At 48.5% G+C, this 25,206-nt stretch overlaps 1 protein-coding gene across 11 annotated transcripts in view; it reads right to left on the bottom strand.

Annotated features, from left to right (window-relative positions):
• TSPAN18 (tetraspanin 18) overlaps positions 1-25,206 on the bottom strand; it is a 269,240-nt gene that overhangs the window by 162,820 nt on the left and 81,214 nt on the right. For 2 of the 11 annotated variants that reach the window (XM_049890967.1, XM_049890969.1), the window contains exon 1: positions 775-17,108. The exons of 8 other annotated variants lie outside the window; for them this stretch is intronic. The gene's annotated coding sequence lies outside the window, so the exon portion shown is untranslated. Of the gene's footprint in view, positions 1-774; positions 17,110-25,206 lie in introns of those variants that run through there. One more of the 11 variants, XM_049890970.1, reaches the window with a different exon arrangement.

Here is a 25,206-nt window from a genome sequence, read left to right as displayed (position 1 = left end):
CCTTTGAATTAGGGTGTTAGCGAAGAATATTGAATAAATCATGGACTGCCTGAAGAATGAACAAATCTGTCTTGGAAGAAGTATAGCCAGAATGCTCCTTAGAAGGAAGGGTGGTGAGACTTCGTCTCACATACATTGCTCATGTTATCAGGAAGGACCAGTCCCTGGAGAAGAACATCATGCTTGGTAAAGTAGCGGGTCAGTGACAAAGAGGAAGACCCTCAACGAGATGGATTGACACAGTGACTGCAACAATGGGCTCAAACATAACAATTGTGAGGATGGCGCAGGACCAGGCAGTGTTTTGTTCTGATGTACAAAGGGTTACTACAAGTCGGAACCAACTCGACAGTACGTAACAACAACAATAATTTTCGGAAGTAGATCAACAGGTCTTTCTTTCTAGTCTTTTTCTGGAAGCTCTCCTGAAACCTGTCCACCATTAGTGACCCTGGTGGTATTTGAAACATTGATGGCATAGCTTCCAACATCATAGTAACACACAAGCCACCACAGATTGGTGGTAGATCTGGCATATAAAAGATCAGTAAGTAACAGTTCACTTCCTCTTCCCTTCCCCTGCAAGGATAAGATTCAGACGTTGGCCCCATGTTTCCCAGCCCTGGGGACTTGGTAGGGATATTGGGTGAGGGGAGAATGAGAGGTGCTCCAGCTCTTTCCAGAGTGAACAGAAGACCGGCCTCCTTCTTGCTTCTCAGATCAGAGAAGCAGGGAGTTGGGTCTCAGGCAAATGCAGGACACTGGGCCACCTACCTTCTCAACAAAGCTCCTGAACCACCATCATCCACAAGCTCTGATCAGCTGGAAACAGAGACTTCAGGCTAGAAGGATGGGGGCCCCTGCCGAGTGCTCTCAGTCTGGCTGATGGGGCTGAGCCAGGAAATCCTCCTGCGCACAGGTTCCAGGCTCTCCCTGGCTTCAGAGCCCGGGCAGAGGAAAGTGAGGGTCAGGGCCCCAGGAAGGCTGCGTCCTGGAGGATGTATAGAAATAGTGTCCCCGGCTCAGGGAGGGCAGCACGGGCAGGGCTCATGAAGGGAAATGGCTTTCCTGTCATTCACTATCAGTTCTGAGCCAGCCAAGTTAAACAAAGAAGACCAGAAAAGCAAGGCTGTCATACTGCTGGGGAATTTCTGAATTATCTGACACAAACTCCTGGTTTTACAAAACTGGAGCCTGGAGCCCAGAGAGGGACAGCTATTTGGTCCATATCACACAGCCAGCCAGTTGCAAAATTTAGATATCCTAACTTGCAGGCTAGTGCTTCCTGCCCTCCTAGCCTGAGAAGTTTTGAGGGTTAAAAGGAACAGATATGAGCACTCGGTGTGGTGACAATCAGAGGGCTGCAGGCAGGCTCTTCTCAGTTATGGACTCTCCTCCTTGACTTCAGACATCCCATCTTTGAAGCAGAAATAACTGTGTCACTCTGAGGACCGGTGTCAGGCTGGTGGTTAATCAAAACAAAGTGCCTGGACCATCATGGCTAAGGGTTTGGACCCAGTCAGGTGGCCTGGGTGAGAATCCTAATGCTGTGACTTGGTGCACATGACTTCAGCTCGGAGCCACAGTTCCCCATCTGTGAAGTAGGTGGGTGGGGTATGGCCACCTCCCAGCTATTGCACCTGAGGCACTTTGCACTGTGCCTGGCACACAGTGAGTACTCAGTGGTCAGGAACTGTGGTCTGCAGAGAAGTCCTTCCACACCTGGTGGCAGCCTGAGTTAGAGTTCCCAATTCTTCCCTACACCTTTGTAGAACTACACGCCCACACCATTGCATGGGCTCATGTGGGTAAAGTGACTGCCCCACCCCTTGGCTTTGGCCTTGACCATGCGCCTTGCTTTGATCTATCGTGTTATGGATTGAATTGTGTCCCCCAAAAGGTATGTTGAACTCCTAATGCCGGTGTCTGTGAATGTGACCCTGTTTGGAAATAGGCTCTTGGAAGATGTCAGTTAGGTTGACATAGAGTCATACTGGAGGAGGGTAGTCCTGATACTATATGATTGGTGTCCTTATAAAACAGGAGAAGAGACAGAGAGACAGAGGAAGAACACCCTGTGATGCTGCGGCTTCAAGTCAAGGAACGCCTGGAGCTACCAGAAGTTGGGAGAGAGGGTTGGAACAGATTCTTCCTCAAAGCCTCAGAAGCAATCAACACGGCCAACACCCTGATCTTAGACTCCCAGCCTCGAGAACTGTGAGACAATATATTTATGTTCTTAGAAGCCACCCAGGTTGCGATATTACAAAAGACCCCAATGCTCAGCGGCTTAAACCAGCAAGCATCTGGTCTCATGTTCAAGGGCTAAATGTTGCCATGGCAGCTCCAGGAAACTAATACACACGGGATGTCAGAGCAGAGACTTGGATTTGGGTCTGCATAGCCGGGCGCGGGAAGTGGTGGGCCTCTTGCTATGAGAACATGCCTCAGGAGTTACTGCCCCTTCAGCCTGGGCCCCAGAATAAAGACACTCAGAGCAGACCCTAATCCCCAGGTAGATGCTGGTCCAAGGGGAATAAGGAACTCGTGGAGCCGACTTAAACCTAATCTGTAGCCGGAGCCTGACCCCGAAGCCTAGAGTCAGCCCAGCCCTGCTGCAGCGACCCGCAGTCCTTGAACAGGAGACTAAATGCTTGCTGCTTTAACGCATGGAGCATTAGCATCTTTTGTGATGTGGCAATATTGTGGTGATACGAATACAACTCCCACTTTACAGATGAGAAGCCTGAGGCTCAGAGAGCTTATGTGAATTGTCCAAGCTCACACAGCTGGCAGACAGCACAGCTGGGGCAGAAACCCCTTCAGGCTCACCCTCTGCTCTCAGTTGCCCCCTCCTCAAAGACAGCCTTCCCAGACCACCGGATCCAATGCGGCTCCACTGACGCCCATCATTTTCTTCCATGATCTCCTTTTACGTTCTCCCGAGCCCTGGCCACGACCTGAGTTTATCTTAGGTTTTATGTGTTTGTTGCCACCCCCTAAGCATCCCCAGCGTAGAGTAGCTGCTCAATAAATATTTGCTGAATGAATGGATAAATTTCATCAGTCCTCAACCACCCAAAACCAAACCTGATGCCTTAGAGTCAATTCCATCTCTTAGCAACCCCCTAGGACAGAGTAGAACTGCCCCATAGGGTTTCCAAGACTGTAAATCTTTACTGAAGCAGATCCCCATGGAGCAGCTGGCAGGTTCCAACCGCCACCGACCTTTCAGTTAGCAGCTACCACCAGGGCTCCTCAGCCACCCAGACTCCACTTTACCTACACACACATACACCTCAAGGACAAGAGAAGATGCCTCAGCTGGGCAGGCCTCCAGATGCCACACCCTAACTCTAAGGGGTCCCCCTCCGAGTCCGGAGTCCAGCAGTTCCTGCAGAGGGGTCCAATCAGCCACAGTGCTGGGGACTGAACCTCTGGCTTCTTTACTCTCGGTCACCTTCTGAGCACAGGAAAAAAAAAAAAAAAGATGGGTTTATTTCAGTCCCCTAGTTTCATACCTGAGGAATCCTGGATGATGCCTGAGAAGGGAACTGAAAGGATGGAAGAGAAACACCCTGCCCCTGGTTCACCCAAATCTGTGCCTGGATTCATGGGTCAGCGTGGATGGCAGGTGCCAGTGGGTGGCCAGAAAGTTGCAGGCCAGAACCCAGGTGAGCTTCCACTGCCAACTGGCCAAGCCTTGGGTAGACCCTGCAGTGCTCAGCCTCTGAAAGCCCCAGCTGCCTGCCCCTGGGTACTTCCTCGCCCCTGGACATTCCCATTGGGGGCCAGGAGACAAAGCCTGGGAGCTCTGCTCACCTCCTCTCTCCTTACCACTGCCATCTGACATTCTAGAAACTTCCCACTGTTCTTCTTCCATGCCAAGTACGTTCCGACCCAAGGCCTTGGCTTTTGCCACTCCCTCTGCCTGGAATGTTCTTCTGCTGGATCTCTGGATGACCAGGTCCTTTTCATCGGTCAGGTGTTTGCACAAATATCACCTCACCGAGAGACCGGGCCCCAATGCCACTTTCTCACGTTTCCTTGTTCCGTTATCTTCACATCACTTTTCACTCTCAAAGTCATCTTATTTATTTGCTTTCTTTAGTTTCATGGCATGGAACAGACACTTAGGAAGTGTTGTTGAATGAATAAGCTGTCTGGTCATGGGGTCCCCAGTTGCCCCATTTGTAAAAAGAGGCATTAGGACAAGTCAAAGTTCTTCAAACCGCGTGGCTGGAATCCCTCTTGGAGGTGTCCCCACCTGCTGCTGTGGCTTCAAATAAGCAAACTCAAGACCAGACGATGAGTTTTCTTGAAGCCAAATATCCTCCTGCCAAAGCCTTGTCCTTTGACCCATTGCCACAGACTTCTCATGGGAGGCGGGGGAACATTCTTTCTTCTGTGAACTAATGTGAGAAGATGGCAGTGGTCTTCTTTTTAACATCCTTATTCTGCTGCAATAGGAAGACCTGGCAACTCAATGCAGATGTCAGGCCGACTTTTTAAAAACATTTTATTGGTAAAGGAAATGAAGTCTGGGAACTTCCACCCTGGCGCTGGTGGAGATGCCACAAACAATGAGGCCTTTTCCACCAAACAATGAAGAATTAAACAGCCCCAGGACTCCCTTTTTTGCTTTTGTCTGTTTTCTATTTTGGGTTTCCTTTGAAAAAGTGGTTCTGCTGCTTTATAAACTTTGCCATTCTCCAAAGAAGGTATCTCTAGGGGTCCTATTCCCAGGGTCTCGGCGCCCATGGTGTTTATTCTCTTGGCCCCTGGTTTCTCAGGCCTTACCCTAGTCTGGGCGTGTTGGTCCCCAGGTGCCAGTGAACCAGAGGCCAACTGATGATCCCTGAGAGTTGGGAGGGCTCAGCCTGGCCTGCTCGGGGCCTCTCCTACACTGGGTTTTTGTGTCTTGCCAAAAAGGCAAAAATAACAGCATCTGAGGTATACTTTCCCATATTTGTACTGGATCCCTGGGGCTGGGAGTATGATCCCATTTTTACCCTCATTCAGAGAGACCAAGTGTCTCGTTCAAGGTTACACAGCAAGGAAAGGCACGAATGGGGTCTTTCTCCCAGCAGAAATTTCTAGAGCCCTTTGGTAGCTGCTCCTGGACATGAGAAAATCCAAGCCTGTCTCCGAGTTACTTACCCCGTGCTCATAACTACCATGCATCGAGCACAACACTAGGCTGTGCCAGACACTTAGAGACACCATCTCAACCTCACAAACGCTCCTTTTCCCTCCTGTGGTAACTGAAGTCCAGAGAGGCCCGCGACTTGCCCAAGGTCACACAGCAAGCAGTAAGTGGCCAAGCACAGACTGGGACCCACATCCACCTAAAGTGCATATTCCTTCCTCCACATCTGCCCCTAAGTCGTGGCCCATTGGTCCCCTGCCTGCCCACAGGGCATTCTGCTGGCCTGTCCCTGCTCAGGGTCCCCTCCCTAGGAGCAGCTTGGCTAGGCACACCAGGCTACTGAGGCTTGGAGTAGACTGCAGAGCTGGAGCAATCTGGGGCCTGGACGTGTCAAAACTTCAGGGCCACCTGTCCTCCATGAAAATGAGAGGCTAGGCACAAAGGATCACCAGGCAGGCTGGGACCGTGCGCAGTGTCTGAAGGTGCCAGGGAGCACACAGAGAGACAGGAGAGTGCTCTGTCATTTAACCAATAGACTCACAGAGCGCGTGTGTGCGCCCGCATGCGCACGCATACACACACTGACACAGCTCTGCATTCTCAGAACCCTAGGGGCTGGGCTCGGGGCCACTGTGGCAGCCCCTCTCCCTTGCACAGATGATCTCTTTAGCTGAGACTCCACCAGCTCCTCCTTGGACCTGATGAAGCTGTTATTTAAGTCTGGTGTGTGCCTTAATGCTGATGCCAGACAGCCTTTGGGGTGAGACTGGAGGGCAGGCCACTGGGGAAGCCCTTCTGTCATCTGCCCAGCTCCCCATTTCCCATGGGGCTTCCTTTCGACCCCTGCGAGTTGGGATTGGCTAAATGTACAGGGTGCAAGAGCCAAAGAAACTGCTACCCCTCAGCCAGAGACTTACCCTGACTTTGGACCCTCACTTAGCACTCACTTTGAAAAAAAAAAAATTGCCGTCGAGGCGACCCCATGTGTGTAAGAACAGAACTGTGCTCCACAGGGTTTTCAGTGGTTGATTTTTCGGAATTAGATGGCCAGGCTTGTCTTCTGAGGAGCCTCTCGGTGGACTTGAACATCCAACCTTTTGGTTGCAGCAGACAGAGCACGTTACCACCACCCAGAGCATGTTTGCACCAGCCAGGTACTCCTAGTGCTCACTTTAAATGAGGCATTATTAGATTCCGCCTTAAACACACTCACACACACACCCCTACAGGCCACATAGACACCTGGAATCGCCTAGCTTCAGGCCACGTGCTCATTTTGTCTAAATGTCTCCCTTGCCTTTGTCCATGCTGGACCCTCCACTGGGAATGCCAGCCTCACCTTCTCTACCAGGCAAACTTCTACTTATCCTCCAGGAGCCAGATTAGGGGGCCACTGCTCTGTGAAGTCAGGCCTACGCCCCCATCAGAGCTGTCTGCTCCCACCCGTGTTCCTACAGTGCGTGGTACACCTGCTATGATTCTGTTTATCTGAAGGTCCATCACCCCCTGGACCGTGCACCCCGTGACAGCGGAGGGCCCCTTTAGTTCTCTGTGTAGCCGCAGCAGCTAGTGTGCATCAGACACAGAGAATGTCCACAGGCAGAAGGGAAGGGCATGGTACCAACTGTCACAGAACAACTGTCACAGAGCTGAGCCCCTAAGATGCACCAGGCACCTCACTAAGCACATAATAAGCTTGAGCTCATTTTGTTACTGTAACCCCATGAGGGGAATGAGGCCCAGAGAGGTTAAGTCATTTGTCCAAGGTCACCCAGCCAGGAAGTGGCCAGGTTGGGATTTGAGCCCAGCCCTGCCAATCTACAAAGTATATGCTTTCTGCCCTGGTTAGGCCTGCCTGGCTGTGGAGGACAGAGAAGGTCCCCAGCCTGGAGATCCAGCTCGTCATGACCTGGGAGGCTCGTTTGGAGTCATCACTGGGAGCGACGTAAAGAGGGGAAACCATGGGGCCCATTCCCACCAGGCACAGCATGGAGAAGTAGGTAGGTGGCAATACATGGCGTTGCTGGCCCTGCCCACTCATGGGGTCTACTGGGACAGTCGTCATCCCAGGGAGTGAGCTGACTCTTCAGTTCTCCTTCTAAGGTTCCTCATTTAACCAACAGCAGCCATCTTCACTAAGGAGCTTGTCAGAACGTGAAAATGTTGCTGTGATTATAACCCACTGAACAATTGCAGAGCCCCAACTATACACTCGGAGTTAAAGGAGATTTTTTTTTTTGAAGCGTGGTAAGTGCCATCAAGGAGTTTATATTAGCAGACTAATTGTGCTCATATTTCTGATTCTATTTCCAAAGCTAATTGTAAAAAAAGAGTGTGCCTTTCTCTCGCTCTCTCTCTTTTCACATCCTGTGAATAGTGCTGAGTGCCTAATGGAGGCAGTTAAAACAACAAAACATCAAATTATGTCAATAAACATCAGCAGAGACACAAGTCCCCAACTGGACGGCAGCCAGTGGAAAAGCCTCAGCTACAGAGTAAGAGGGCACAGGGGCGTGCATGTGTGCGTATGTGTGTGCTAGTGTGTGTGTGTGCATGTGTGTGCTCCTGTGTGTGTATGTGCATCCAAAGATGGACCAGGTAATTGGGCGAATTTAAATGGCGCTTGTAGAACAGAAAGTCTGTTATTATTTGGAATGAGAAAGATATTAACCAAATTCTTTCACTGTAAATTCCTACTGGTTTTTTAGAGATATTACTATCTGACCGTGCAGCACACTTCTGCCTGTTCTTTAAAATATGGGGAAAGCTTGAGTTCTTCCAATGATATGAAGGTGACAGGGTGACTCAGGGTAAAGGTGAGTTTATGAGTCAGAAGCCCTGGATCTAATCTTACTCTCTCATTTTCTGACACTGTGACCTAAGGCAATAGCTTTTCAGCCTCAGTTCCCTCCTCTGTAAAATGGGACCACATCCAGTTGTATGAGCATCCAGTGGGTGCCAGATGGGAAAGTAATTTTGAAAATGGAAGTCTGTATTATATGGAGCCCTGGTGGTGCAGCGGTTAAGAGTTCAGCTGCTAACCAAAAGATCAGCAGTTTAAATCCACCACTACTCCTTGAAAAACCTGTGGAACAGTTCTACTCTGTCCTATAGGGTCGCTAGGAGTCGGAATAGACTGAATAGCAACAGGTTTGGTTTTACAATGGGCCAGTTACTCTGCGGAGCAATGTTCGTGCTTTATGTCATTTAATCCTCATAACTAACCCATTTTACAGAAGAGAAGCCTGAGGCTTAGAGAAAAGAAGTGGTAGAGCCAGATTTCCAACCCAGGCCTCTCTAAGCTACAAGGTCACACTGCCTTGTCTACCTGTCTATGGCATAGTCATCAGAAGAGATGGCTAATGCTGAGCTTAGCCATCTCAAGATAGCCACACCAAGTGCTAACCCACTCCAGACTCACAGACCCATCTCACCTCCACACTGATGTCAGCACCCAGCAAGGAGTTGGGTCATTCTGCCCTGAGTCCCACCTACCTGCCACATCTGTAACTCTGCTTCTCAGGGGGCTTCTTCCTGATTCCTTGGCACATACTGGTTTGAATTTCTCTGACAATGAAATTTGAATTCAAATCCTGTTGTTATAAGAGCAATACTATCAAACACTCCACTTGCCCAGTGCCATGCTGTGACCTGTGGAGACAGAATAAGCCCATGCCCCAGCTTCAAACAACTCACAGTGGAGATAAATGGGAAAATAAACAAGCACTTCCAAGGTCCAAGTATCATAAACCTAGTGATCAAAATTTGCACAGGGTATGATGGGTGTGTGTAAAAGGAACTCATGGGAAACTCAACAGGGTGTAGTATTAAGAGGGCAGACCCTGGTTCGAATCCTGTTTCTACTACAGACAAGCTGAGTGACCTTGTGCTTCATTTGTAAAACAAGGCTAATTGTATCTCTCCTGAAGGGTCCTGATGAGGATGAAGGGATTTAAGACATGTGAAGTGCTTAGAACAAGCCTGACATGTGCTAATTGCTATGCAATTAGTCTTGGCTCTTAATATACCCATGATCTTTGAGCAAGCAGAGGTCTGGGAAGGAGTTAAGGCATGACTTTCAAGAAAGACACCTAATAGATCCAAATGCCAAACAAACTCAGGGCTGCTTTCAAGTGACAAGTCCAGGTAGAAGAGTCTTGGAGGAATAAGGGCAATCAGCAATGATCACCAGCCATGGTGCAGGGGCGGATTAACCAGTAAACACAGTATGCACCGGCTTACAGTAAGCAAGGCACAAAACCAAAAAATGAAACCTGTTGCCATAGAGTCGATTCCGAATTATTTTGACCTTTTTTTTTTTTATAGGACAGAGTAGAACTGCCTCACAGGGTTTCCAAGGAGCAGCTTGATGGATTTGAACTGCCAACTTTCTGGTTAGCAGCTGTAGCTCGCCATAGCTCTCAACCACTGTGGCCACCAGGACTCCAAGTAAGGCACACACAGGCTTAATTGTGTTTATGTACTGATCTGTAGTCCACATTTTCACCTGCTTTTCACCACATCAAAAACAGGTGGAACTGTGCACTACAGATTAGTACGTAAACACAATTAAGTCCGTGTGTACCTTGTTTGCTGGGTAATCCACCCCTGGGTGCTCGAGATGTAATCCAGAAGGATATCCACAAATCCAGACCTGCCAGGATGTGAGAATATCAATTACCAAGAAATGCCAAATTATATTCCCCCTTACCACGTTGCTGCCAGACCCCAGGAAGTAATTTCACATTCAAATTGCTTTTTATCCCATGAGATTGCATCCCCCCAGGGTCTCCAGGAGATGTGTTCAGACAACATTACCCAATCCTCTGCCGCAGAGAAATGTGAAAGGCACAGATCAGAGGACCAGGTGGGAATCCCCAGTGTCCCCTCTCCTGGATGAGAGGTGGAAGGAACAGCATACGCCCCCGCCCCGGGATGCTCTACCTACGGCACCCTGGGGAGCTGTTCTCAGGCTGCTCACTATGTAAGCTATAGGTGTTTCTGCTCAATTTCTTGTCTCTTCCCAGGTCTGCCCATCATCACAGCTGTTCTCTGAATCCAAGTTCCAAAACATCCTCCCCCCAGGGTGGTAGGGGCAGGGTGTTGGAGGAAGACAGCAGAGCTTTCCAATCCCCCCTCCACTCTTCCAGCTGTGTGACTTTGGTCATGTTACTTCACTGCTCTGAGCCTCAGTGTCCTCACCTGTAAAACAGAAATAATATCACTCTGCTCCTGGGTTGTTGCAAAAATAGTCATAATTCCTACAAAACACCTAAGGAGCTCTGGTGGCTCACTGGTTAAGCGCTCGGCTGCTAACCAAAAGGTCTGCGGTACGAATCTATCCACAGCTCCACGGGAGAAAAAAATCTGTTGATCTGTTCCTGTAAAGATTACTACAGCCTAGGAAACGCTATGGGGCAGTTCTACTCTGTCACATAAGGTCGCTGTGAGTCAAAATCGACTCAATGGCATACAACAGCAACGTGAAGCACCTGGCACATGTTGTCATTGTTTGCTGGCATGGAGTCAACCCCTGACTCATAGCAACCCCATGTGTGTCCGAGTAGAACTGTGCTCCATGGGGTTTTCAGTGGCTGATTTTTTGGAAATAGATCACCAGGCCTTTCTTCTGAGGTGCCTCTGGGTGGACTTGTACTGCCAACCCTAGCATGTTAACTGTTTGCACCACCTAAGGACTCCACCTGGCAGATAGTAGGAGCTTAAAAAAACAAAAATCAAATCAAACTTCCTTAATTACTAAAAAATCTCTCTTCCTGACCCCATTCTAGCCTCAAACTGACGGACAGCTACAATCCCAGGATCACACCTAGGGGGTCAGGCATTCCAAGGGGTCCTACTAGCTTAGCAGAGCCTAGGACCCAGCCAGCCCCACATGGCCCTCTCCTATTTCTGCTCAGTCCCTTGTGCACTTGAGGCCTGGGCCTGTCTTCTTGTCCCACTGCAGCCTCCTCTGACCTGAGAGCCACATCCAGCCCATATCTGCTCTCCATCCATGCCTGGCATTCCACAGGGATGGGTTCACTTGTGCCACAGGGGCCACCACCTCCACTTTACCTGAAGATGTTAAGTGACTGCCTGAAGTTACATGGCCAGTAAGCAGCAGAAAAGAGATTCAAACCCAGGTGTATGATGTCTAACTCTATTCCACTCAACCAGTATTCCCTAAACTTGGGTCACCCCCATAACACCCTCAAGAGCTTTGCAATCTCCACGCCACTGCCTACCTACCACTCTCACTCCTTTGACCCATAGTCTTTTTAATCACCTTATATGCATGTGAAAGCTGGGCAGTGAAAAAAGGAAGACCACAAAGAAATGATGCGTTCAAATTGTGATGTTGGTGAAGAATATGAGTAAGAATATGGGTTGCCAGAAGAATGAACAAATCAGTCTTGGTTATGTTCCTTAGAAGGGAGGATGGCCAAAATGCTCCTTAGAAGGGAGGACAGCCAAAATGCTCCTTAGAAGTGAAGATGTCCAGACTTCATCTCGCTTACTTTGAACACATCGTCAGGAGGAACCAACTGCTGGAGAAGGAGATCATGCTTGGTAAAGCAGAGGGTCAACTCTACTTTATAATGGGCTCAAACATACTGATTCTGAGAGTGGTGCAGGACTGGTCAACATTTCGTCCTGTTATACACAAGGTCTCCATGAGTTGGAGCCAACTTGATGGCACCTAACAACAACCATATATTCCACCTGTACGTTATACATGGACTCTTTTTCTAAAATGACTTAAAATCAACTCATTTTTAAACTTAGTCTTGTCCTAAACAGCATTATCCAGGAAACCATGAGCTTGATGTACTAGATATACTTTATCAAATACCTATTCAAATGAATTTACAGCTATTAAAATAAAAAGTGTTCTAATGTCTTCTGCCTAAAATCATCTCACACACCACAGGCCACTTGTCACGGTGGCATTTCGCCTCTGTTCTGGGGTGTTGAAGGAACCAGCCTGGCAAAGTTACATTTGATTGAGATCTGCCCAAGAATTCCTAGGTTATTTGGCCAGTACTCCAGCAATTGTTGGAGAGTCTGCAGAACCAGAAAATGTTCTTCCGGCCCCAAGGCAAGTTAGACAAAGTTTTCTAGTGGAGCAAGTAACAGAAAGCAGGCTGGACAATTTTCATCAGAAGTCCAAGTAAGTTTGAGGCTGCCTAACACAAACACCAAAAAAGAACTGACTCATTCGAATTGCGATGTTGGTGAAGAATACTGAATAAGAATATGGACTGCCAGGAGAATGAACAAATCAGTCTCGGACATGCTCCTCAGAAGCATATTGTAGAAGAATTACTTAGAAGTATTGTCGTTTAAGCAGCTACATTGCTTGGAAAGAGCCCTGGCTTCTTTCTTGGAAGCATTCCTCCTTTTCTAACAGGCCTAGAGACGGTAAGTTCGGCTGAAGTCGGCTTGGTACAGACAAGGCCTGCAAATCCAGGATCGTGTCTTACTTATCTTCGTAGGCCCCTGGCCCAGCACTCTACACCAATAGGCACTTAATAATTGTTTATGGACTAGGTGAGTTTAACTTCATAAAGCACAACCTTTTAAAGTAGAAAGGCACACTGGGTTGAACAGTGTCCCCCCTAAATTCATGTCCACCCGGAACCTCAGAATGTGAGCTTATTTAGAAACAGGGTCTTTGTAGATGTAATTAAGTTAAGATGAGGTCATATTGAATTAGGGTGGATGCTCAATCCTTATATGAAGAGAGAGACACACAGAGGGAAGACAGCCATGTGAAGACAGTGGCAGAAATTCAAGTGATGCTGCTACAAGCCAAGGAGTGCCAAGGTCTGCTGGCTAAGAAGAGGCAAGGAATTACCGATTCTTCTTTAGAACCTTCAGAGGCAGCATGGCCCTGCTGACACCTTGATTTCAGACTTCCCAGCCTCCAGAGCGATGAGAAAATACATTTCTGTTGAGGTGAACCACCCAGTTTGTGGGTATTTGTTACAGCAACCTGAGCACACAAATGCAGAAGGCAAGTATGGAGGACCAGAAAGACCACGTGACTGAGCTGAGTGAGGTCCCACAATTAATCTCAGACCTGGGACTAGAACTCAAGCCTCCCTGGCCTGGGTCTTACTCTCATCTTGACAGGAATAGGAGCTTCCTAGAAACCAGCAGCCAAAGCACTGGGTAGACACCAAGATCCTACCCCTAACCCTCCTGATTTAACTCTTTACCACCAGTTGCCGTCGTCGAGTAGACTCCAACTCATGATGACCCCACGTGTGTCAGAGTAGCACTGTGCTCCATAGGGTTTTCAATGATTTTTCAGAATTAGCTTTCCAGGCCTTTCTTCCAAGGTGCCTCTGGGTGGACTCGAGCCTACAACTTTTTGGTTAGCAGCTGAGCATGTCAACCATTTGCGCCACCCGGGTGCACCACCCAGGGACTCCGATTTCACTTTGACTTTGGGAAAATCCCTGTGACAACATTTGCCCCAGTGGAAGGAAGCAGGTTTTCTTCTACCTCCTCGTGGAGAGCTGTGAAAAGTGTTCTGAAATGCCACCTGTCATTTGCCAAGTCTTCTGCGTGTTTTCAGTGGCTTTCCTGGACAGATGCACACATTCACGTCTTCCGTATGGGGCTGGCGTTTTTCTGCCAAGTAGCCTCACCCGAGCATTGATCAGGTCCGACCTTTATGAAAAGCCATCACCAGCGCTGTTTCTTCTGGGCAGCATCCAATGCTGGGCTGCTGCAGCCTGCGGTTAGGAGGATCTGACTCCCAGTAACAAGGTGGCAGACGACGTGGTGCCAGACAGTCACTCCCGATGCCCCCCAGGGCAGCCGCGGTTTCACTGCTAATCGCAGCTGACCAGGAGAAGGTCTATTATTTCTCCATAAACTGATTTCTTCCCTGTGACTTCCCCAGGCACTCCCTGGGGGCTGGGTTTGCTGCCTCCCCCACTTAAACACCCAGCTCTGTTTTTATAGCTCTAACCTCCATCCAAGAAATCTTTAGGGGACCAGGGGGTGGAGAGGTTTTCTTGCTTTCTCCTCTGCCCTCTCCCCCTCCTCTTCTTCCTCAGAAATGCAATCCAGTTGTTGTTTTAGGCTGAGGTTGGTAAATGCCTTTGGACTTGAAAGGAAAATTTAGATCTAAATCTTAAAGATGAATACGTGACAGCAAGTACTGTGGCTACTGGAGGGGACTTTGAAACCTCAGCTCATTCCCACTGCTCACTAGAACTGAGATGAATTACCATCCGTCCTCCCTCCCTTCTGTTCCTCTTTTTTTCCTTTCTTCCCTCCTTCTTTCCTTCCTTCTTTCCTGTCTTCCTCTTTCCTTCCCTCTCCCTTCCCTCCCATCCTCCTTTCTTCTTTCATTCCTTCCTTCCATCCACAAAGATTTGTTGAACTCTTCTACTGCCGGACGCTTAGCTATATGCTGGGGCCACAGGAGTAAACAGAACTGATGAATTCCCTGCCTCCATGACCCTAAAGGAATTCACCATCTAGAAGCAGAAAGGGACAAAGGAAACAGAGTAAAGTTGAATAATAGTGGAACCTGATAAAGGCCATTCAGATAGGCTCAGTGGGCTGGTAACACTGTATTCTTATTTTCAAGCCTTAATAAATGTTAGTCAAACTTCCATCCCCACTATTTGTCTGTCAGTGCGTTGTACCGTTGTACCGTGGTGGCTTGCGTGTTGCTATGAAGCAGGAAGCTATGCCACTGATATTTCAAATACCAGCAGGGTCATCTATGGTGGACAGGTTTGAGAGGAGCTTCCAGACTAAGACTAGGAAGAAAGGCCTGGCATCTACTTACAAAAATTAGACAATGACAACCTTATGGATCACAACAGGATATTATGCAGCACAGTGCTGGAACATGAGCCCCCTAGGATGGAAAACCAAAAAACCAAACCAAACCCAGTGCCGTCGAGTTGATTCCGACTCATAGCGACCCTATAGGACAGAGTAGAACTGCCCCATGGAGTTTCCAAGGAGCACCTGGCGGATTTGAACTGCCGACCCTTTGGTTAGTAGCCGTAGCACTTAACCACTACGCCACCAGGGTTTCCCCCTAGAATGAAACATTGCCCAGTCCTGCACCATCTTCACGACCATTGGCACGTTTGGGTCTATTGTTGCAACTACTGTGTATTTTGAGCGCAGGACTGGGCAATGTTTCATTGTTGTACATGACGTTGCCATGAGTTGGAACCAAATTGATGGCAACTAACAACAACAAACTTCCATCCAAGTACAGAGATGGGATTCAGACCCAGGAAAAGTGGTGAAGGAAGAATCATAACTTCTTTGCCCAAAGCTGAGTTCATCATCTCTCTGGCTCCTCACACTAGCTCTTCCCCCAGTCCCTGAATTCTCACCATTTTTTCTTAGTAGAAATAATCTCCTAGATACCTCAGCTCAAAGACTCAGAAACATGGTCATTTCTGACCTTATCCGTCCAATTTGTTCCAAAGTCCTACAGAGTCTTCCTGGTGCCTCCTGTATTTGCCGTTATCTCCACCCTAGTGTCCCTGCTCCATTTCAGGCCTGCCTCTTCTATTGCTTGGACCTCTGCAGTAGACTCCTTGTCCCATTCTCTCGCCACTTCAGTCCATCCTCTTTACTCCCATCAGAGTAAGATCTGCAGAGCACTGGCCTGATTCAAAACCTTCAAAAGCAGCTAAACAATAAAGTTCAAGTTCAACATCCAAGGACTTCTATAATTTGAGCCTAACCTACACTTCAAATTTAATATTTCACTACTACTCTACATGTTCCAAGGAACCCTGGTGGGGAAGTGCTAAGCCAAAGGTCAGCGTTTGAACCCACCAGCCACTCCACAGGAGAAAGATGTGGCAGTCTGCTTCTGAAAAGATTTACAGCCTTGGAAACTTTATGGGGCAGTTCTACTCTGTCCTATAGGGTCACTATAAGTTGGAATCAATTTGATGGCAATGGGTTTGGTTTGGGTTTTCTAGAAGTTCCCAGGATTACTCACAAAGGGGACTATTCTCTCCTTGCTGAAAATACACACCCCTTGCTTTCCTCCAAGTGTTGGCAAATGCTGTTCCCGCCACCTAGAATGCCTTCTTCCCCCACTTCAGTCCTTCAAGGCCAACTTGTGGATTTTGCTTCTGGCACTATTCATACCCTACCTTGCAATACAGCAGGCATTTACTCCCTTTATTTTCTTACGAGGCTGAATTCCTAGGGGGAAGAAACTTGGTCTTACAGAACAGTGAATAACTTTTAATGCCTAGTGGGCCCTGGGTGGCACAAATGGTTAAGTGCTCGACTATGAGCTGAAAGGTTGGTGGTTCAAACCCACCCAGAGGTGCCTTGGAAGATAGGCCTGACGATCTGCTTCTGAAGGGTCACACACAGCCTTGAAAACCCTATGGAAGAGTTCTACTCTGCACACATGGGGTCCTAGTGAGTCAGAACTGACTTGATGGTAACCAACAACAATAAACCAAAACTAAACCCATTGCCACTGACTGACTGATGGACTTGAACTGTGGACCTTTTGGTTAGCAGCCGAGCTGTTAACCACTGCATCACCAGGGCTCCAACAACAACAATAGGGCCTGGGAAGTATGGGGTACTCAATAAATATCTGGTAAGTGAAATTCCTGGTTGCCCAGTGTGCCTCCTCCTTTCTTCTCCTCACACACTGACCCCACCACTGTCCCCCACCATTAAGGAGGTGGTGTACAGCTTACCAGAACAGCTAAATGTTAAAATAACTATAATAGGAACAACAATAAATGAATAATCAAGCGAATAGGTTTGAGCAGACTCGGGGGAGGGCTTACCTAGGAAAGCCCTCGACATGGCTTTCTTTCATTTCTTCTTCCCTCCCACTGTTTTGGGGACCAGCCTTAACAAACTGAGGTTCCGAGCTCCTCACTAGATGCCCTGCGGTTCCCACTGGTAGCCCCCAGCCACCGCTCTCCCAGGTTCTTGAGCCCACCCTGACAGAAGCAAGACATGAATGTCAACAGTGCTCCCCCGCTCCACCACCCCCACCCACCCCATGACGGTTGGGGAACACCCCCGGGGGGGGACTTCATCTGGTCTCTCTGCTCATACTTTTGCCCCCTCTAATCCATTCTCCATGCAGCAGCCAGGAGGATCTATTTAAAATGCAAATTAGAACCTGGAGCTCCTCTGCTTAAAACTCTCAGAAGGCTTCTCATTACGCTGCACTTAGAATAAAATCAAACTCGTCAAGGCCCTGCAGCCCCCCTTCTCCCAGCATTCTCCTCCCACCCTCCCACCTCCCACTGCGGCCACATTGGGCTTTGCATCTCTGGGTCTCTGCACACACTGTGGAGCCTTAGTGTTTGTTGTTTCCTCTCCTGGAGGGTCCCTGACCCATCAGAGACACCTAGGATCTACCACCTGGCTCAAATGGGCAGGGTCTGCCCAACGTCATGTCAATGCTCCCAAACACATCCCCCCACCCCGCCTTGCCTTTCCCAACCCTTGAGGGGCTCTCCCCCTTCCTATGAAGCAGCTCCAAGTGGGGTTTAAATAGAAAAGGCAAGGAGCAAAAAGAGAGGAACTACTTTTGCCTAATACTTTACTAGATGCCCCTGGGTGGCTCAAACTGTTAACATGCTCGGCTGTTAACTGAAGGCTGGAGGTTTGAATCTACCTAGAGGTGCCTTGGAAGAAAGGCCTGGTGATCTACTTCTGAAAAATCCACCATTGAAAATGATGGCAACCAGTTTTACTGCGAGCCAGGAATGGATTATCGTTAAGGTTTCCAGCCTAGATCTGGCTAATTCATAGTGACCCGACAGTACAGGGTAAAACTGCCCCATAGGGTTTCCAAGGAGCACCTGGTAGATTTGAACTATCAACCTTTTGGTTAGCAGCTGTAGCACCAGGGTTTCCTAGATCTGGCTGCATGGGTTCAAATCCCTACCTTACTTCTTATTAGTTGTGTGATCTGGGCAAGTTACTTCATTTGTCTTGCCTCGGTTTCCTCATCTATGAAATATACACAGGTAGTCCCTAACTTGCAACGTGTTCAAATAACGACGAACTGCGTTTACGACCGTTCTTTTTTCAGGTACATCTTATTGTTAGTAATATGTACTACATACAGTGTTGTGGTGTGTAATTTGCTGACGTCATCATATCTGTAAGTTAATATGTCATGTTTCCAACCCTTAAAGACAAAGAAAGATCGAGTTTATAAAGATACTTGTAATAAAAGGCAATAATAATGAAAACTAAAAAAGAAATGAGGTATTCGACTTAAACATCAGAACCAACTTACAACAGACTCATTGGAATAAAACCCTGTCATAAGTCTGGGGCCACCTATATAAAAAAAAAACAAAACACAAAAACCCGTTGCCGTCAATTCCGACTCATGGTGACCCCATGTGTTACAGAGCAGGACAGCTCCATAAGGTTTTCTTGGCTGTAATTTTTACAGAAGCAGATTGCCAGGCCATTCTTCTGCAGTGCCTTGGAAGTGGGTTCAAACTGATAACCTCTATGGAGCCCTGGTGGTGCTGTGGTTAAGAGCTTGGCTGCTAACCAAAAGGTCAGCAGTTTCGAATCCAGCAGCCACTCTTGGAAACCTTATGGGGCAGTTCTGCTCTGCCCGATAGGGTTGCTATGAGTCAGAATCGACTCAACAGCAATGGGTTTTTTTTTTTTTAAAGGTTTATAAAATATAAAACCTCTAAACATGAAGACAGGACCTCAGAAAGCGTTAATGCCTTTAGAGGGTTTATACTAGACCAGGACTCTGCACCCTGCCACGCCCTGGGCCTTGCTCAGAAGTGCATGGAGCTAAAGGGCACCTAGATCATTCCATGGACCTTCACCCCTCGAGGGCCAGCCTGTGCCTTTCATCTACAAAACTTCCTTCCCTCATGCGACATCAGAGCCTGGAATCTTCCCCTCTGATCTTCAGAGGGGCACCCAGGCTCTCCAGAATCAGGGGGACTGGCCCCAAGTCACAGGGCAAGAAGGGACAGCACCAGCCCCCAATTCAGATCTGTCGTCACCACCCCAGGTGCTCATGGCCCCTGGAATCGGTCTGCCAGAGACCTTCCTGCCTGCTCCTGTGGCCGTCGTCCCACCCTGGCCAGGGACTCCCTCACCTGAGCTTCTCTTTTATTAAAGCGTTGTGGGGTGGGCCCAGGGCTCTGGGAAGCACAGGAAGGCTCCTTTCAGCCAGAGCCAAGCCAGAAATAAAAACCTCACCAGAGCCCGGCCTCCCTGCTCAAGGCTGCCCCATGAGGCACTGAGGGCAGTGGGTTTGAGAAAGAAGCATAAGAACAAGGTGGAAGACTCAAGTCTCTGTGGGTGAAGGGACCCCAAGAGATGGCCTGGTCTAGCCCCTCCCTTTGGATAATTAAGGCACAAGCAGCCCTGCTTTTTCGAGGCTGCAGAGAAGGCTCAGGGAGGTTAAACAGTGTTCCATGGCCATGCGCTGGGCAGTCAGGCAGTGAGAGCAGCACCATTAAACACTCATCGAGACACAGCCATTATTAGCCCATTTTACAGGTGAAGAGATTGAGGCTTTGAGCAGGTTAGTAACTACCCCCAAAGTCACCAGGGAAGACGGGAGCTGGGACTCCAACCAGGCAGTTTCTTTCTATCTTCCACACTCTTCCACCCTGGGGCACTTCTGACTCGTGGAGATATTTTTTTCATTTTTCCCACTAACCCCCATCGACTCCCGGAAGCCGGAGTGGTTTCTCCAGATGCTATAGAATTTCTTTATTTATTCCACAGATATTTATCAGTACCTTTTTTTTTTTTTTCTCTATGCCCGGCGCTGTGCTAGCCGACAGAGATCCACCCGTAAACAAAGCAAACCCAGGGCGGGAGCTCTCACTGCGGTGAGAGGGGCCGACAGAAACAGACAAATCACAAAAGAACTGCTAGTTGTCATTGGTTCTGTGGAGGAAGCAGAAGGGGCTGTAAAGGAGAACAGCAAGCGAAGGTTTTTCACTCAGAGACGGCCCTTCTCAGAGGTAACATTTATTTATTTCTTTCTTTCAACTCTTAATTTTGGGTATTTCCAAACCTGCACACAGAGAGAACGCCTCAAGGACCACCACCCCCATCCCCAATGTAACACGGCTCAGCCTCAACAACCCTGCTATTCTTTTGGTTGTTGTTGTTCAATTTTATTGTAGCAAAATAAACCATTTTTAACCATTTTTAAGTGTACCCTCCAGGGACGTTAATTATATTCACCAGGTTCTGCGACCATCACCGCCATCTATTTCCAAACGTTTTTCATCACCCTAAGCAGAAACCCTCCATTTTTTCCTCCCTCAGACCCTGGTCCAAAAACCGAAACCAAACCCGTTGCTGTCGAGTCGATTCTGACCCCTAACAACCCTATAGGACAGAGTAGAACTGCCCCATAGAGTTTCCAAGGAGTGGCTGGTAGATTTGAACTGCTGACCTTTTGGTTAGCAGCCTGAGCTCTTAACCACTGCGCCACAGCCCCTGGTAACCACTAACAAACTTTGGTTTCTATGCATTTGCTTATTCTAGGTATTTTGTATAAGTAGGGTCACACAATATTTGTCCTTTTGTGACTGACTTATTTCACTCAACCTAATGTTTGCAAGGTTCATCCATGTTGTGGCATGTATCAGAGCTTCAAATCTCTTTCCGGCTGAATAATATTCCATTGTATGGTTACCATCCTTTTTTTTTGGTGCTATGTAAAAATAAAAATAAGTAAGCCCTGGTGGCGCAGCAATTAAGCGCTCGGCTGCCAACCGAAATGTCGGCAGCTCAAACCCACCAGCCACTCTTGTGGGAAAAAGATGTGGCAGTCTGCTTCTGTAAAAATTTACTGCCTTGGAAACCCTAGGGGCCGTTCTCCTCTGTCCCATAGGGTTGCTATGAGTCAGAATTGACTTGAAGGCAGCAGTTTTATTATCATTATTATTTATTTAAAATTAAATAAACAAATGTAGTGTAAAAGGCATCAGACTTTGAGCAGGAAGATGTGGAGTTTGGTCCTGGCTTGGCCCTGTGTGGCCTTGGTGGTTGTGTCTACCCACCGCAGGTCCTCACAGGCCCTCCTCCCAGGTGGGGTCCCCTCTCTGTAAAGAGACACCGTGCTCTCCAACCTCTTCCCAGTAGGCTTCGGGCACACACAGGGCCTCTGTGGTGGGAAGCTCTGCACTTAGCCCAGATTTATGATTTAACTAACTGTCCCCACCCACGCCCAATCTTGGGAAGCCCTTGCCCCACTCTCAGAGAGCTGGCTACAAAAGTTCTGGGGGAAAGCTGGCCAGTTGGGGAGACCAGACATTTCTGCAAACAGGTGTCACCCAGAATCCTACCGGAGAGCCCAGGAAAAGGCCCTCTGGGCAAACAGTTTAAAGGCACTTTGGGCCAAGCTTCCCAACTCTGCAAATACAGGCTCACTGGGAAGGGACCTGGCACAATCAGGAAAAGCCATGGACAAGGCGGCCCCATTCTCACACATGGAAGGGGGAGGGGACTCACTCAAACCTGGGCCCTGGTCTCCACCATTTAAGTGGGCTTTCATTCACGGCATATTCACTGGGTGCTGACAATGAGCCGAGGGCTTAACTGAAATTCAAGTCAGTCCGAGCAGGTTCCAACCCCAGGTCTCCCCAGCTGGGGAGTCTCTGGCAGTTCCTTTCACCTCACGGACCTCATTTTCTTCATCACCTAAATGAGGGTTGTAAGGCCTGCATCCAGCACCTGCCTGTCAGTTTGTCATACTGCAGTGGCTTTCATATTGCTACGATGGTGGAAGCTATGCAACTGGTATTTCAAATGCCAGCAAGATCCCCCAGTTCTGAACAGGTTTGGGCAGAGTTTCTAGACTAAGATAGACTAGGAAAAAAGGCCTGGTGATCTACTTCGGAAAATTAGTCAATGAAAACCCTATGGATCACAACAGATAATGTCCAATATAGTGCCAGAAGATGAGCCCTCTAGGTTGGAAAAAAAAAAAAAAAAAGGTTGGAAGTCACCCAAAATACACAGCGGCCACACCAATGGGCTCAAACGTGTCAATGATCATGAAGATGGGCAGGACCAGGCAACATTTTGTTTTGACGTACATAGGGTCGCGGTGAGTTGGGGCTGACTGGCAGCAACTAACAACAATACCTGCATGGCCGTCCTGAAGACTAGGATCTGAAAGTGCATCATGAATCAACTCAGTCATGAATCTAATATAACCTTACCCTGGGGAAGGATTATGCTAGTGCAGAAGACAGTACCTAGTACCTACTGGGGCTCAGTAAATGCCTGCTAAGCAATTGAGGAAATGCAGTGAATGGTTAAGAAAGCAGTCTGCCTCGGTTTGAAGCCTGGCTCTGCCACTTACCAACTGTAACCTTGAGCAAGGAGTATCACTCCTGTGCCTCAGTTTCCTCTTTGTAGAAAGGAATAATAGTAGTTTTGACCTCTCACAGAGATCATAGCTAGCACATAACATGCAATGAATGCTACTCCTTATAACATGCCTCCTCGCCAGACAAGAGCCACTTCGAGGGGGCTCAATAGAAGTTGGTGGAATTTGAAATGCAATTGAATGGGGGTAGGGGAGTCAGTGGGGCATTGCAGGACGCAAACCTGAAGGAAGAATCAACTCGCTAATCTAATAAAACCATTAAATCCAAGGTTGGGGTTGTGTTGTTTGGAACGTGGGTATGGGCTGTGGAAGAGCAGTGGGACACCCCAAAGTTGGGGTGATGGCACAGGCTCCTAAAAAAAAAAAAAAAAAAAAAAAAAAACAGGCTCCTAGGACAGAGAAAATCACTCTTCCCACCAGACCAGTTTAGTCTGGTTTTCTGAGGCGATAGGGTTCAGGGAGGTCGTGGTCCAGGCTGAAGAATATTTTATGAGGCCCCTGGGGAGGAGAGGAGTCTGCAGCTTCACAAGAGTTCCATTGTGTCCCTGCAGTGACAGCCCCCACAGTGGCCCAGTCTCTGGGGAACTCCCAGAAAAACAAAAACCCAAGGGAGGAGAAGGATTAGGGGGAGGGGGGCACTGGCTGGGGCAGAGCCTTGGAGACGGGTGGAGGGGGCGGGGCGGGAGGGCACAACAGGCCAAGTGACAAAGGCTAGCCGGGTGGGAGGCGGGCTGGGGATAAATCCGAGGAGACAAGCTTCAGCGTGCTGGGCTCCCCTGGCCGACCCCAATCCCACTCAATTCAATAAGGAGAGACGTGGGGGAGAAGAAAAGCAAAGGATGGCCAAGCCTGGACAGGGCTGAATACAACTCCTTTATTTGCTTCCTATGCCTTAAATGCACAGACTGGAAACCCTAAACCCTTGCTCTTTATTTCTTTTGGACTCCGCTGTGCCTGGCAAAGATTCCCTCTCTTGCCTGAGCTCCTGACCAAAATTATACCAGTTTCCTGTTGCAAACTCTGTAAATCTATGCGCTTCTGACATGCTTGGTATCAGCTGGGGGATGGTTGGGGAGGGTGGGGAGGGTCTGCCTAGAGGAGTCCAGGCTCTAGTTAGCAATGCAGACACCAGGTTTGGGACTCCCAGTCTGGGGTGGATGAGGAGGGTAGCAAGCCCTTGGCAGGGTAGGGCAATGGTTAGGCTGGGAAGGAGATGCTCTGAAACCTTGCTGTGACCACATCCTGGCTCTGTGACCTTCCAGCTGTGGGATCCAGGACAGGTGACCTAGTCTTTCCAAGCCTTGCTTACCCATCCGTAAAAGGAGGAGGATGATGATAGTATCCGTGTCACTGGCTTGTTATGAGCCTGAAATGAAAGCTGCATGGGAAGTGCTTCCAACAGCCCAGGGCCCAGGGCGAGGACTGAGTAAGTGATGGCTACAATTATCATGCTACTGATGGCACTATCTTCAGAACAATCCTGGACAGCAGGCAGTGATTTCCCAAATTCAGAGCTATGGCTGCTAACCAAAAGGTGGGCAGTTCGAATCCACCAGGCGCTCCTCGGAAACCGTATGAGGCAGTTCTACTCTGTCCTATAGGGTCGCTGTGAGTTGGAATGAACTCGATGGCAAAGAGTATTTTTTTTTTTTTTTTGGTTAAGTGTGGGAGGGAGCTGTGCCCCTCTGACCTCCTTCAGTGACAGCCAGCAACTTCGAGCTGATATGAGGGGGCTGGCCTGAAGAGCCTTCCTTGAAATGTGTTCAGATGCTAATAATAAGTGCACCAGCAAAAAAAAAAAAAAAAAAGACTAATCAGTGAGGGCTGGGAAATGCAGGCTTAAACCCCAAAAAACCACCAAACCCATTGGTGTCGAGTCAATTCCGACTCATGGCAGCTTGATAGGACAGAGTAGAACTGCCCCATAGGGTTTCTAAGCAGTGGCTGGTGGATTCAAACTGCTAACCTTTTGGTTAGCAGCCAAATGCTTTGTGCGGAGCTTATCAGAGCCTTTATTTGACCCAATGTGCATTTTGGATCTCCAGAAAGGGAGACAGAGTACATGGTGGTTCCCAAACCTCTCTGCTGCACAATCCTTTAGGGCCATTGGTAAGTGCTCTGTGCCACCCACTTAAGGGAAAAGGTGGATACTGTTTCACCTTAGGCATGGGAGTATTAATTCCTCCTCTCCCCTATTCACACTTTCTACCTCCATGAACCCTTTGTCTTCCCTAGTTCACATTTGCACTTGACGAATCAGTCCTGAGAACCTCATCCTGCCAGGCCCTGTGCTAGGCACAAGGGTGATGAAATGATGAATCTAGCACAGAAGTAGCCCTTGAGGGTGCTTCAGTCTCATAGGAAGACAACGTGGGTGTGTCTGCCTCCCAAGGCTCTTCTATGTACTCTCATTCAAAATCTACTAGTCTCTCGATCACCCCTTCCCATCACCCCTCCCATCCGTTAGCAAGTCTCACCAGTTTTACCCCAAAATATGTCCCAAATCCAAACACTGCTGGCTTTTTCTAACTGCTACTGCACCATCCCCATCATCTCTTCCTTGGATGCTGGAGTTGCCTCCTCTCTGATCTCTCAGCTTCTACTCTTGCCCCACCAGAGTCTTCTCTCCATGAAGCTAAATGCAATCAGATCATGCCAATTCCCT

The sequence above is a fragment of the Elephas maximus genome, chromosome 7 (assembly GCF_024166365.1).
Source record: "Elephas maximus indicus isolate mEleMax1 chromosome 7, mEleMax1 primary haplotype, whole genome shotgun sequence".
NCBI lineage: Eukaryota > Metazoa > Chordata > Mammalia > Proboscidea > Elephantidae > Elephas > Elephas maximus.
Note: the sequence above shows the minus strand (reverse complement) of the source record. Positions and strands in the feature narration are given on the sequence as shown.